The 10,862-nt window shown below is 46.3% G+C and overlaps 1 non-coding gene across 1 annotated transcript; it reads left to right on the forward strand.

Annotated features, from left to right (window-relative positions):
* The first annotated feature begins 8,792 nt into the window (after window positions 1–8,792).
* On the forward strand, window positions 8,793–8,898 carry LOC120705296. The gene has a single exon (XR_005687883.1). It is a non-coding gene; the product is annotated as a small nucleolar RNA R71 (small nucleolar RNA).
* Window positions 8,899–10,862: the final 1,964 nt, after the last annotated feature.

Genomic DNA, 10,862 nt, shown 5'->3' on the forward strand with positions numbered 1-10,862 from the left:
GGAACGGGGTTCCCATCTAAGATTCCCATGTTTGATGCAATGCGGGTAACCAAAGAAGTGCATTCAATAGGACCCGTCATCCAAAAATTTGTGAGCCATTGCTTAACCATTTCTTGTGCGGGGGAGATTTGGATTTTGTTGACCATGGCGTATAATATCATCAACTCATCCTTCCGCACTGGTCGTGGATCATCTCTTGGAAAGAGAGTGATAGCCGCCCACTTGTGCATCAAACGAAGAGTCGGATTTTGAATGTCATTGCACCGAGGTGCAAATTTGCCATGAACAACTTGACCCGAAATCAAACCCCAAAACTCATGTCGATCAAAACCGCAGCAAGCTTTTGCAAGGGAAACTGGCAAGCGCGCGCTAAAACCAAGGAGGTGACTGAAATTTCTCCAATTAAAATAGCGTTCAACTCCAAAAAGTCGGAAAGAAACACCATCGTCCACCTCCCGAAGAGTGCAAAGAAATTGGATGGTGAGGAGACGAGAACCATTCTCCTTAACGGGCACAAAACCATCCCATCCAACCGCATGCCAAACACGAGCGAAGTCAACGTCCATACCTATTTTCTCGAGAAGGTCTGGATTGAAGGCTCTGGTATGACCAAAGCTTCGATTCTTGATCATGGCGTAGGCTTGACACTCGCAATCATCTCGCAAGTCGAGGTACGGTGCATCATCTTCATCTATCTCCATGTCCTCGGCTTGCGGTTCTGCAGCTTGCTCCTCGAACTGTTCGTCTTGCTCATAGTCCATCGTGGTCGGTGTTTGTGCAGGTTCGGAGGAATGATGAGAGCTCGACTCGCCTTGAGAATGGGACGAGCCCAACCTCGTCATCCTCTTGAGAGCTCCAGAAATTTTCCACCCTGCACCTCTCAAGCTTGCAACAAGAACGAACAAGAATGAGCGAGAACAACTCGATTCGGGTTACGTTAGTGAAATGAAAATGAAACTCTTACCCGAAAGTTGTTCCTCCAAGTATGTGATCAATCTTGCAGCAAGGAATTGAGAGAGTGTGTGTTCTTGCAATCAAACTTGAGCCAAAATCCAAAGGAAACCCGAGCAAGAATGTGTGAGAGGGAGTGAGAGTGAATAGAGTGAGTATGAGAGCTCATCACCCCTCTCTCGGCCTCTATTTAAAGGAATTTGGGCGAGTGCACCCGAGGAGGAGCCAGGCACAATAGTCAAGTAGCCATTGGAGAAGGTGGGGCCCAGGAGCCGTTGGCCCTGGGTCGGCCGGCCCCAGGGTGGGACCCCTAGTGCCCCCTTTGGCCAGGTGCTTCCTCAACGGTCAAAAACTTTGAAAATATGGTGCACGGCCAAAAGTTTGCTCGAAAAGATGTTCAAATTATTTTTTCCCCAAAGGATTTCAAATCTCAGAAAATATTTTTGGTATTTTTGTGAAAAGGAAAAAAGTGCTAGAAAAATTCCAGCATGCAGAAAATGAAATTGAAAATTTCAAATATGCGGTGGGGAAAAACAAATCAGGTGTAAAGAAAATTTGTAAAGGCGGAGAAAACAAATATGAGATAAATACCAATTTACCTTTGGCAAGGGCGCGTCGTTTAAAGTCCGACGTGCACGACTTTTCTCCATCGTTCTTACCATTGGTCGGCTTGTCCTGGAGAATTGGAAGAAGTCGAACACTCGACCTTCCACCACACCTTCCTTTTCTTCTTCTTTCTTTTAGGTGCGGAGGGTCGGGGTTCTGGCTGGGGTTCTGGTGCACCCCAGAGTGCTTGCCCTTCACTGTCTTGTTGTATCATGAAGCGCTGCTCTTCCCTCTTCTTGAACCTAAAAAACATATCCTCCTTTCCGACACGAAAATGGATTTCTCCCTTTCTGACATCGATCCTTGCCTTGGCAGACCTTAGAAAAGTTCGCCCAAGTACGAGGTCGACTCCGAGGTTGCCCTCCATATCCATTACCACAAAGTCGGCAAGGACGAAGGAGTCTCACACTCGTATGGAAATGTGTTCGGCTATCCCTTCGGGATACCGAATGGTTGGATCTGCAAGCTGTATGAGCATAGTTGTTGGGGAAAGAGCAGGGTATTCAAGTGCTTCATATATTACCTTGGGCATTATATTCACGCTTGCCCCCATATCGCATAGGCATCGCTCGAAGTATTTGATGTAGATCGAGCAGCTGATCATGGGGACCCCTGGATCCTCTTGCACCGCTGCCACCATGCCATCCCAAATGTCGTTTCTTCGGAGAGCGTACCTGCCTGCATGGTTATTGCGTGGCGGCCTCTGGGATGAGTTACCCCGTCTGGTAGACACCATGCTAACATTTTCAACGGGAGACTCGGGTTGCCCCGGGATCTTCCCGCTCTCAACAGCAGGTAACGAAGCAGCAATTTGTGCAAGTTGTGTTTCGATCATTTTATTAAAACTTAATTGGTTTTTAAGAGTGGAAGACAAAGTTTCAAGCTTGCCATTTAAACTTTCCAGGAATTTGTCATTGGCCAGAAGCTTTTTATTTATATTTTCATTGATTTTAACTTGGCCAAGAACAAGTTCTCTCAAGGGAGGTTGGTTCGAATTGAAATTCGAGTTAAAAGAAGAATTATAGTTATTACCTCCCTAAAATGGTGGACGTGGCTGGTTCCACCTCTGGCCTCCTTGTGGTGGACGGTACCCGTTGTTGTTGTTGTTGTTGTTGTTGAGGTAGGCACAGTCTTCATGGGTTTCGGGACAGTCGTTCCCCGAATGTCCATCATTACCGCAGACTTCGCACGTGAAGTGCGAACCCATGGCGTAAATGGGAGCATGGATCGGTTGTTTGCTCCCTTCCTCCATCTTCTTGATTAGGAGGTCCAGCTTCGCGGCAATCATATCCGTCTCTTTGATGGTATGCATGCCTTTCGTGTGGGGTTGGAGTCGTTCATCGCTCCACCCCTGGTTGGAGACCATCTTCTCGACCAATTCTTTTGCTTTGGCTATAGTTAGGTCGAGGAAGGCTCCTCCAGCAGTGGCATCAATATTGGCTCGAGATGTTGTGAGCCCGTTGCAGAAGCTTTGAAGGACGAGCCACTTGTCCATGCTATGGTGAGGACAGGTCAAGATGTATTCCTGTAGCCTTTCCCAAGCTACTGGGATGGATTCCATCCCCGTCTGCTGGAAACTTCAAATTCTCCCGCGTACGGCATTTGTTTGCCCAACGGGAAGAATTTTGCGAGGAATGCCTTGGAGCATTTGGCCCAAGTGTCGATGTCCTTTTCCTTGTAAAACCATTGTTTCGTCTTCCCCAAGAGGGAAAAGGGAAATAGACGAAGCATGACAATATCGGCGGCGACACCTCGTATGACAACAGTGTCGCAGAGCTCCAGAAAGTTTTGCAAATGTGCATTTGTGTCCTCGTTCAGCTTGCCACAGAATGGGCTAGCCTGCACCATGTTGATGAGGTTTGATTTGAGCTCAAAGTTCACGTTCCCGACATTGATGTTGGGGCCAGTGGCCACATTATCGGTGGAGGGGACGGAGAACTCGCGGAGAGTCTTTTCAGCCATAGGCCCAAGAATGGGAGGATAGCGAGAGGAGGAACGACGCAAGGTCCTGCCCTTCTCACGAGCCTCTCTGGATTGTCTATGTAGTTTTCCAGCAGGAAGAAACTAGTCATACACTACCCCTGCCTTTTTTCAAAAAAAAAATAAAAGAAGACATAAAGTGACATTAGCCTGAAAGAGTAAAGACTATATCCTGAGTACAAGGCCTAAGTTAATATCAGCACAATACCTTTGTTCACATGCCGTCCCCGGCAATGGCGCTAGAAATGGTTGTTGACATTTCTTAGCACAGTCACTAGGAATGGTTAATCCCCAGCAACGGCACCAGAAATGATTGTTGTCGGTCCTTAATTCAATCACTAGAAATGAGGGCGCCGAACCCATCCTAGCAACTGCACCCAAGGGGTGTCACTCTCATGGTATAATCAATACGATTACAGATGGATCCGCAAGCGCACGGATATACCGTTGTAGTATTTTACCCGGAGAGTGAGGGTATCATCATTTATTTGTGTCCCAAAGGACGGCAGCAACAAAGGTATCGTACTCAACATTAACCATGACATTGTACCTCAAGCAATAGTCAATACTCTAACAGGGGTAAGTCCGAATAAAGAATAAGCAAGGGAAATGCGACACAGCACACATCCACACTCTAAGAGGAAAGAATAAAAGAGAGAAACTATAAAACAAAGGTCTACTCATCCTACGTTAAGTCAGCTGGAGCTTAGGCTAGGTTAGGTGCCCTAGTACTTCTATATAAAGCTGGGGTCATGTTAGATCATGGTTAGGACTGCAGGTGCCAGGAAAATGGGATAGCGGGGAGAAGGTCCTGCACCGGAGTACATCCAGTCTCGTTACCTCTTTGCATGAACTCCTACACCGAACCCGAACGTCAGGGAGTACGCTAAACGCAACACCGCAGTTACGTCGGATGGACAGAGCAGTCACCACCTACCATCTACCCCAGTCACACCGTGGAGCACGGTCATATCCGAAGGATCACGCATACCCGAGCACCACGCTTGTGTATGAAGTCACTACTCTAGTGCCTCCAGGTCTCCCACCCTTTAGATGGACAAGTAAAACACTAGAGCAAGCCCGAAAGCACAACGAACCTCTATCCATACCCGGATCATCTGGCCTAACCAAGACCGTAGCATAACTCATGAATGAACTAAGCATGGATTGATAAACTATCAAGATAGTAAAGCAACCATGGCAAAACTCTATATTATGAATAGAAGTCTGACTAGTCGGATACAAAGCCATACCAGGAGCCGAGGATTGCTCAACGACCCCGAGGACGACTTGCTCGCTAAAGAGAACTAGCCTAGCTCCACTACCTAGCTAATAGAGCAAGAGAGAGGAGAGCCTTCCTGGAGAGAATGAAATGAAGTGTGTGTGTGTGTGTTGAGGGGGGGAGAGGCCCTATTTATATCTCTAGAGGTCGGTTTCCCACCAATGCACATATGGAAGGTGATCAGGTGCCTTGGCAGCCACTCCTCCTCGAAGTACACCTGAACGGGAACCAGGCCAGGTTTGGCCGACCCAGGGGGTCGGCAGACCCCACCTGGCAGCCTCTCGGCCTGATCTTCTGCTGGATGGTATATTCTTTGATCCTTATCCTTATCCTCTGATGCATCTTGTGTGAAGACCCCATTTCCTCTAACATGTGGGCCCTCATTGTAAGGGTGTGACGCCGGATGCGATATTCTGCGCTGTTGTATGGCGTCTGCTGCGTGTTTTCGTCTTATTCCACTCCTGCTCATCTGAAATGTACAAAACTCAAAAACAAATGTGGAGCAAGGTTAGTGATACAAATATGTGAGTAAGGCATGTGCTCATCTGTGTGTTTTCCTGTGTGTTTTCCTTTATTATTGAGTATAGTTGACAGGTGAAAATGGCACTTAAGCACCGTCAACAAGGCGGTGGGGCCCATGGGCCTGGTCGGCCAACCAGGGTGGTCGGCCGGCCTGCCCAGGGCACCAACTGCCCCCAACTGCTGGGGGTTGGGCTTGTCTGGGCCTCCTCTTGTCCTAACACTGAGGCTTGGCCTGTCTTGAGTAGATTTGCTTTGGTTCTGGGGCTACACTTGGTCCATTTGAGCCTGAATCAGTGCTCTGATTTCATCTGTGATTTTATGTCAGGCCAAAGTGTGCTTGCAACCTGCATTTTAGCTCAAAAATACAACTTACATTTTCCTAAAGGTGAAGTGTGGTTTAGGAGTTTATTTGGATAAAGAGGCATGTCAGAAATGCAAACTCTCATGATTTTCTGATCAAGTTGACGCTTAGAAATGATCATTAGTGAGCATCAACAAGATCCCCAAGCTGTCCTTTGCTCATCCCGTACAAAGCAGGACAAATCAGATTGTTGATCAGAAAATTACTTTGACTCTTACTTACCTATCATGTCATAGTCTATAGCAAAGATATTCATCTATAAGCTTAAATGAGTTGGCTCTCATACCTTTGCTCTAGTACCTTACTCATCCATGGGGCTTTTTAGCTATCTCCTCGTCTTGGGCTGTTGCGAGTTAGAACGGCTCATAAAGCAATATTTACTTGTTCATAGATCTACAATCTATCTGGAGATATTTTTGAAGAAGATTTTTGAAAACATGGCTAAGTTCCCCAAAATGATTCTCTCGAAGCACTCAACTTTTATTATCCTCACTAGGGCAGTAACTGCCTTCGCTCTTCCCTACTATGGATAAAGTTTTTGTGGAGCTCAAGGTAGGGTAAGAACAAGGCATACTTGCATTCCATATATTGTAAAGTCAAAAAGCGAATTCATGGAGAAACAAGTCATGCAATCTCGATCAAAAGGTGCAAGTGTGTGGATGGATGGATAAATGAATGGTGGTATGGCTTACTCCTTAAAGCATTGGTTCTCTCTCTCTCTCTCTCTCTCTCTCTCTCTCTCTCTCTCTCTCTTTCTGGGGGCCATGCTTCTTTGGCATGCCATCTTTTCTCTTTTCATGACAACCAAAATGTAACACTATATTTTATTTCAGGGATGTTCTAAGAGAGTGTTTGCCAAACCATGGAGCATTTATTGGTGGATGATGGTGATGCTATTTCCCAGTGTGGGAATGTTGCAAGTGGATGGGGATGTGTACGTGCTTATGATCAAGAAAGCATGAAGAGATTCTCACTAGGGTCACAAAATTTGACAAAACTCAACAAAATGACAAGCAGTATATGTCTAAGGTTTCTCATGGTGTAAGACATATGGCTCTGGTAGGACTTGGTTATCACTGAGGAACTTGCCTTTTTGAACTTTTTGAAAACAAAAACTCCAGATTTTATGCATCACTAGAACAAGGTTGCACGACTTTATTTACCATATCTATACTCACAACAACATAGATTTGGATCAAGCATGCGCAACCCACAGAACTTTCAGGTTCATGGCAAAGAGTTTACATAGCTAACGATCTTAAACTTAAGAGAACTCTTAGCCAAAAACTAGACATATCAGGCAAGGCAGAACAAAGCGAAACTCATCCTTTCAACTTTCAAGAGAAGTTAAAATATTCTTACCGTGCATGATAAAAGGGAAATAAAGCAGTAAATATTTATTTTGTTTTGAAAATTTTTATCATATTTTATTCAGAAAGCAAATAAATGGATACAGTTGACTTAGGGTAGGGAACCTCACCCAAGCTAGCTCTTGGTTTAGGGTCCGAAAAGTAGGACCTTTCTCCATACCTGATTAGGTTGAGGTCGTTTCGTTCATACCTAGAGAAGTAGTAGCGGGCGATGATGTCTTCTTCTTCTTGTGCCACATCTTCTTGGTCTTGTTTGGTGGCGTAGGTGGCGCAGGAGTAGGATCCTCGGGTGTAGGGTAGATGATCTCCAGATCTTCCATACAGTGTTGGTGATGAAATTAGGGATCTTCTGGTCGTCTTATGCTGGCTCAGTTGGGGGATCATGAATCTCTCGATCTTCCTAGGCAGGCTCGGAGGGAGAGTGATGAATATCCCAATTCCCCCAACCGGGCTTGCCCCATAAACCCTTTCTTCTCGCTATCTTCATGAATCAGAAACAATTCCCTCCTGTTCTAAAACTTAAATTTCATGATTTTTCCCATGATGCGGAGGCTGACTTCCCCTGATCTAACATCAATTCTAGCATTTGCGTCTCTCAGGAATGGTCGCCCAAGTATAAGTGGAATCCCGAGATCTCCCACCATATCGGGGACCACGAAGTCCATGAATATGAAGGTGCTCCTGACCTTTACCAAGAGGTTCTCCATGACTCCCTCGGGATACCTCATAGTAGAGTCCGCAAGCTGTACACTCATAATGGTAGGGGAAGGTGTCGGATAGCTGAGCTTTTTGAATGTTATCTTGGGCATGATGTTGACACTTGTTCCAAGGTCGCACAGAGTGTGATCGAAGTCGCAATCAAAGATCGAGCAACTAATCACTGGGGTTCCAAGATCGAGCCCCTTCTTGGTCGCGTGAGTTTCTTTACATAGCTGGTGAAGCGTAATCTGCTAGGTGACTTTCCCACTTAGCAGTCATGACATTGATGCTCTCTAGGGTAGATTCGGATTGCTCCGGAATCTTCCCTAATTCAGCAGTAGGGGTAGCAGCGGCCAGCTGAGCCAATTGAGTTTCAAGCATCTTGTTGAAACTCTACTGGTTCTTGATGGCAGTGGAGAAGCCGTCCATCTTGGCATGGATGGTCTCCATGGATTTATCGTTAGCGGGCAACTTCTTCTAAAGGGATTCGTTGATCTTCGCTTGGTCGTAGACAAGATCTCTCAAGGTAGGTTGGTTAGGATTGAAAGAATTTGAATTCCCATTACCTCCTTGATAGTACGGGCGTGGTTGATTCCACCCCTGGCCTCCTTATGGACGAAACCCGTTGTTATTGCCATTAAGATACATGGCTTCTTCTTGGGTTTTCAGGCAATGGTCACCAGAATGTCCAACATTCCCGCAGACCTCGCACGTCATGCGAGCTTCCAAGGCTTGAAGTGTCTGCATCTGAGCCTTGTCTTGGGAATAATCCTTGAACTTCTTGAGGAGGAGATCAATTTTCATAGCGAGCATGTCGGTCTCCTTGACGGAGTGCATGCCTCACTGATGTGGTTGGAGACAATCATCATTCCAACCTTGGTTGGACACCATCTTCTTGATTAATGTTGTAGCTCGTTCAATGGTCAGCGAGAAGAAAGCTCCACCCGCAGCGGCATCCACATGATCACGGGAAGACTGAGTCAACCCGTTGTAGAAGTTCTGAAGAATAAGCCAATTGTCCATCCCATGATACGAACATGCAAGGATGTACTCCTAAAGCCTCTCCCAAGCTTCAAAAATTGACTCATTTGATGCCTGCTGGAAGCTCGAAATTCTTCCATGAAGAGCATTGGTCTTGCCCGCCGGGAAAAACTTCGCGAGGAACGCCTTGGCACATTTGTCCCAGATGTCCACAGCGGTCTTGGTAGCATAGAACCACTGCTTCACTCTCCCCCAGAAGAGAGAACAGAAACAGACGGAGCCGGATTACATACTGAGATACTCCCTTGATAACAAAAGTAATGTAGAGCTCCAAGAACTACTGGAGATGAGCACTGGCATCCTCAATGGCCTTGCCACAGAAAAAGCTGGCCTGCACCATCGTGATAAGACCCGTCTTGATCTCAAAATTCTCTCCGCCGGTGTTAACCTCATGTCCGGTGGGAACCTAGTTAGCAGACAGAGCGGATTAATCACGGAGTGTCTTCTTGGCCATAGCTTGAGAAGCTGACGGTGCTTGGATGACTGGTTCGGCTGCCAAGAGTGAGATCTGAGGAGGCACGACACGAGGATGAACTCCTATCAAAAGTGACTCTAGATTAGGCATGAAATTTTGAGACAAGTCGAAACCGATCATACACTACCTTATTTTCATATCAACAAAACACAGAAAACAAAGCCAAATTAGTCAGTTTAGCAAGCGAATACTAATTTCAATTTTAATCATAACTTTTGCCTATGTAACTTTAATCTATGCCTTCCTCGGCAACGGTGCCAAAAATGCTTGATGGCGCCTACCAATGTCACCACTGAGCGAGCAGTGATGACGTCCGCAGACGCCATGGGGGTGGCAGGTATTTCATGAACAATGAATAAATCCGCAAGCGCACGGAATACCACTGTAGCATTTTACCCGGGAGTATATCGGGGTGTCATTTAATTTTCCGCAGGAAAGGCGGTGAATGGAAGTACATAGGCTAGTTAATGAACTGATCTAGATTGGATATTCAATTGCATAAACATGGGTAAGATAGATAACATGGTAGGAGGTAGTGTGACACACACACAAACTACCCTCAAAGACAAATAAATAAAGGATGCTATAGACAGGGAGAAAGGCAGAAGTTAGAGCTTGAGTCAGATGTGCTAGGCTAGCTATATCGATGCTATCTTATGGTTAGATCTATTGACAGCCAAATTTGGCATGCACCGAGACCGACCGATCTGACCGGTCTGGTCTGGGCTGTCCGAGTAGAGTTAGGTTTTTTGTGAAGAGTCCTTATGTAAACCTACTCGTGAAGGGGTACGTCTTCCACGGCCTATAAATATAAAGGCTAAGGCCGATTGAGGTTATTTCCAATCGAATCAACCAAAAAATCGCATTACTTTTGTCTCTCAAACCCTAGTCCTTTTTCAAACCCTAATTTCTTTTTTCCTTTGTCTCGACGGCGTTTGAAGACGTTCTGAGTGGCCTGCCGATCTCAGAGGAACCCTAGCTTCATGAGCTCCGATGGGTCCCTCCTGAGCTCGCTGATTCTAGGTCTTCACGAAGCCCTGCCCGAACCGGTCAGATAGGTTGGCGGCACCGGTCAGACCGGCCTGCCCAGGGTTTTGCTGGTGTTGATCGTTTTGATGATCACCGCGTGTTCTAGCGCATTTGAGTGTGTTTTGGCGCGATTCTGTCTCAACACACTTTTTGGCGACTCAGCGGGGGAAGAGATTAATCTGGTTTTCAAAACCGATCTAATCTAAATCTCCGAGAAGATGGGCTCTCATGGTGAAATCAGCAACAACAACGTCATCAAGGCAACCATGGAGGAGCTCACCGAAGACGAGCGCCGGGCCTACCTGATCGCTGAGGAGCACATGGGGGAGTGTTTCCTTCAACGCTTCAAGAAGGAGCGTGGAGGCCTATTCTAGAGGGTCGGGGAGTTTGTGATGCCTTCTTTCAAACTCAACAATGACAAGGTCGAGGTAATTCCCCCTATAAGCAATGAGCCCTCTGAATTAATTAAGCAATTGTCTCTTATGGTCGATAAGAAAATATCCGATGCACAAGTAGATGCAGGAGAGACACTTGCGGGTATTAATG

Source organism: Panicum virgatum, chromosome 4K (genome assembly GCF_016808335.1).
Source record: "Panicum virgatum strain AP13 chromosome 4K, P.virgatum_v5, whole genome shotgun sequence".
NCBI lineage: Eukaryota > Viridiplantae > Streptophyta > Magnoliopsida > Poales > Poaceae > Panicum > Panicum virgatum.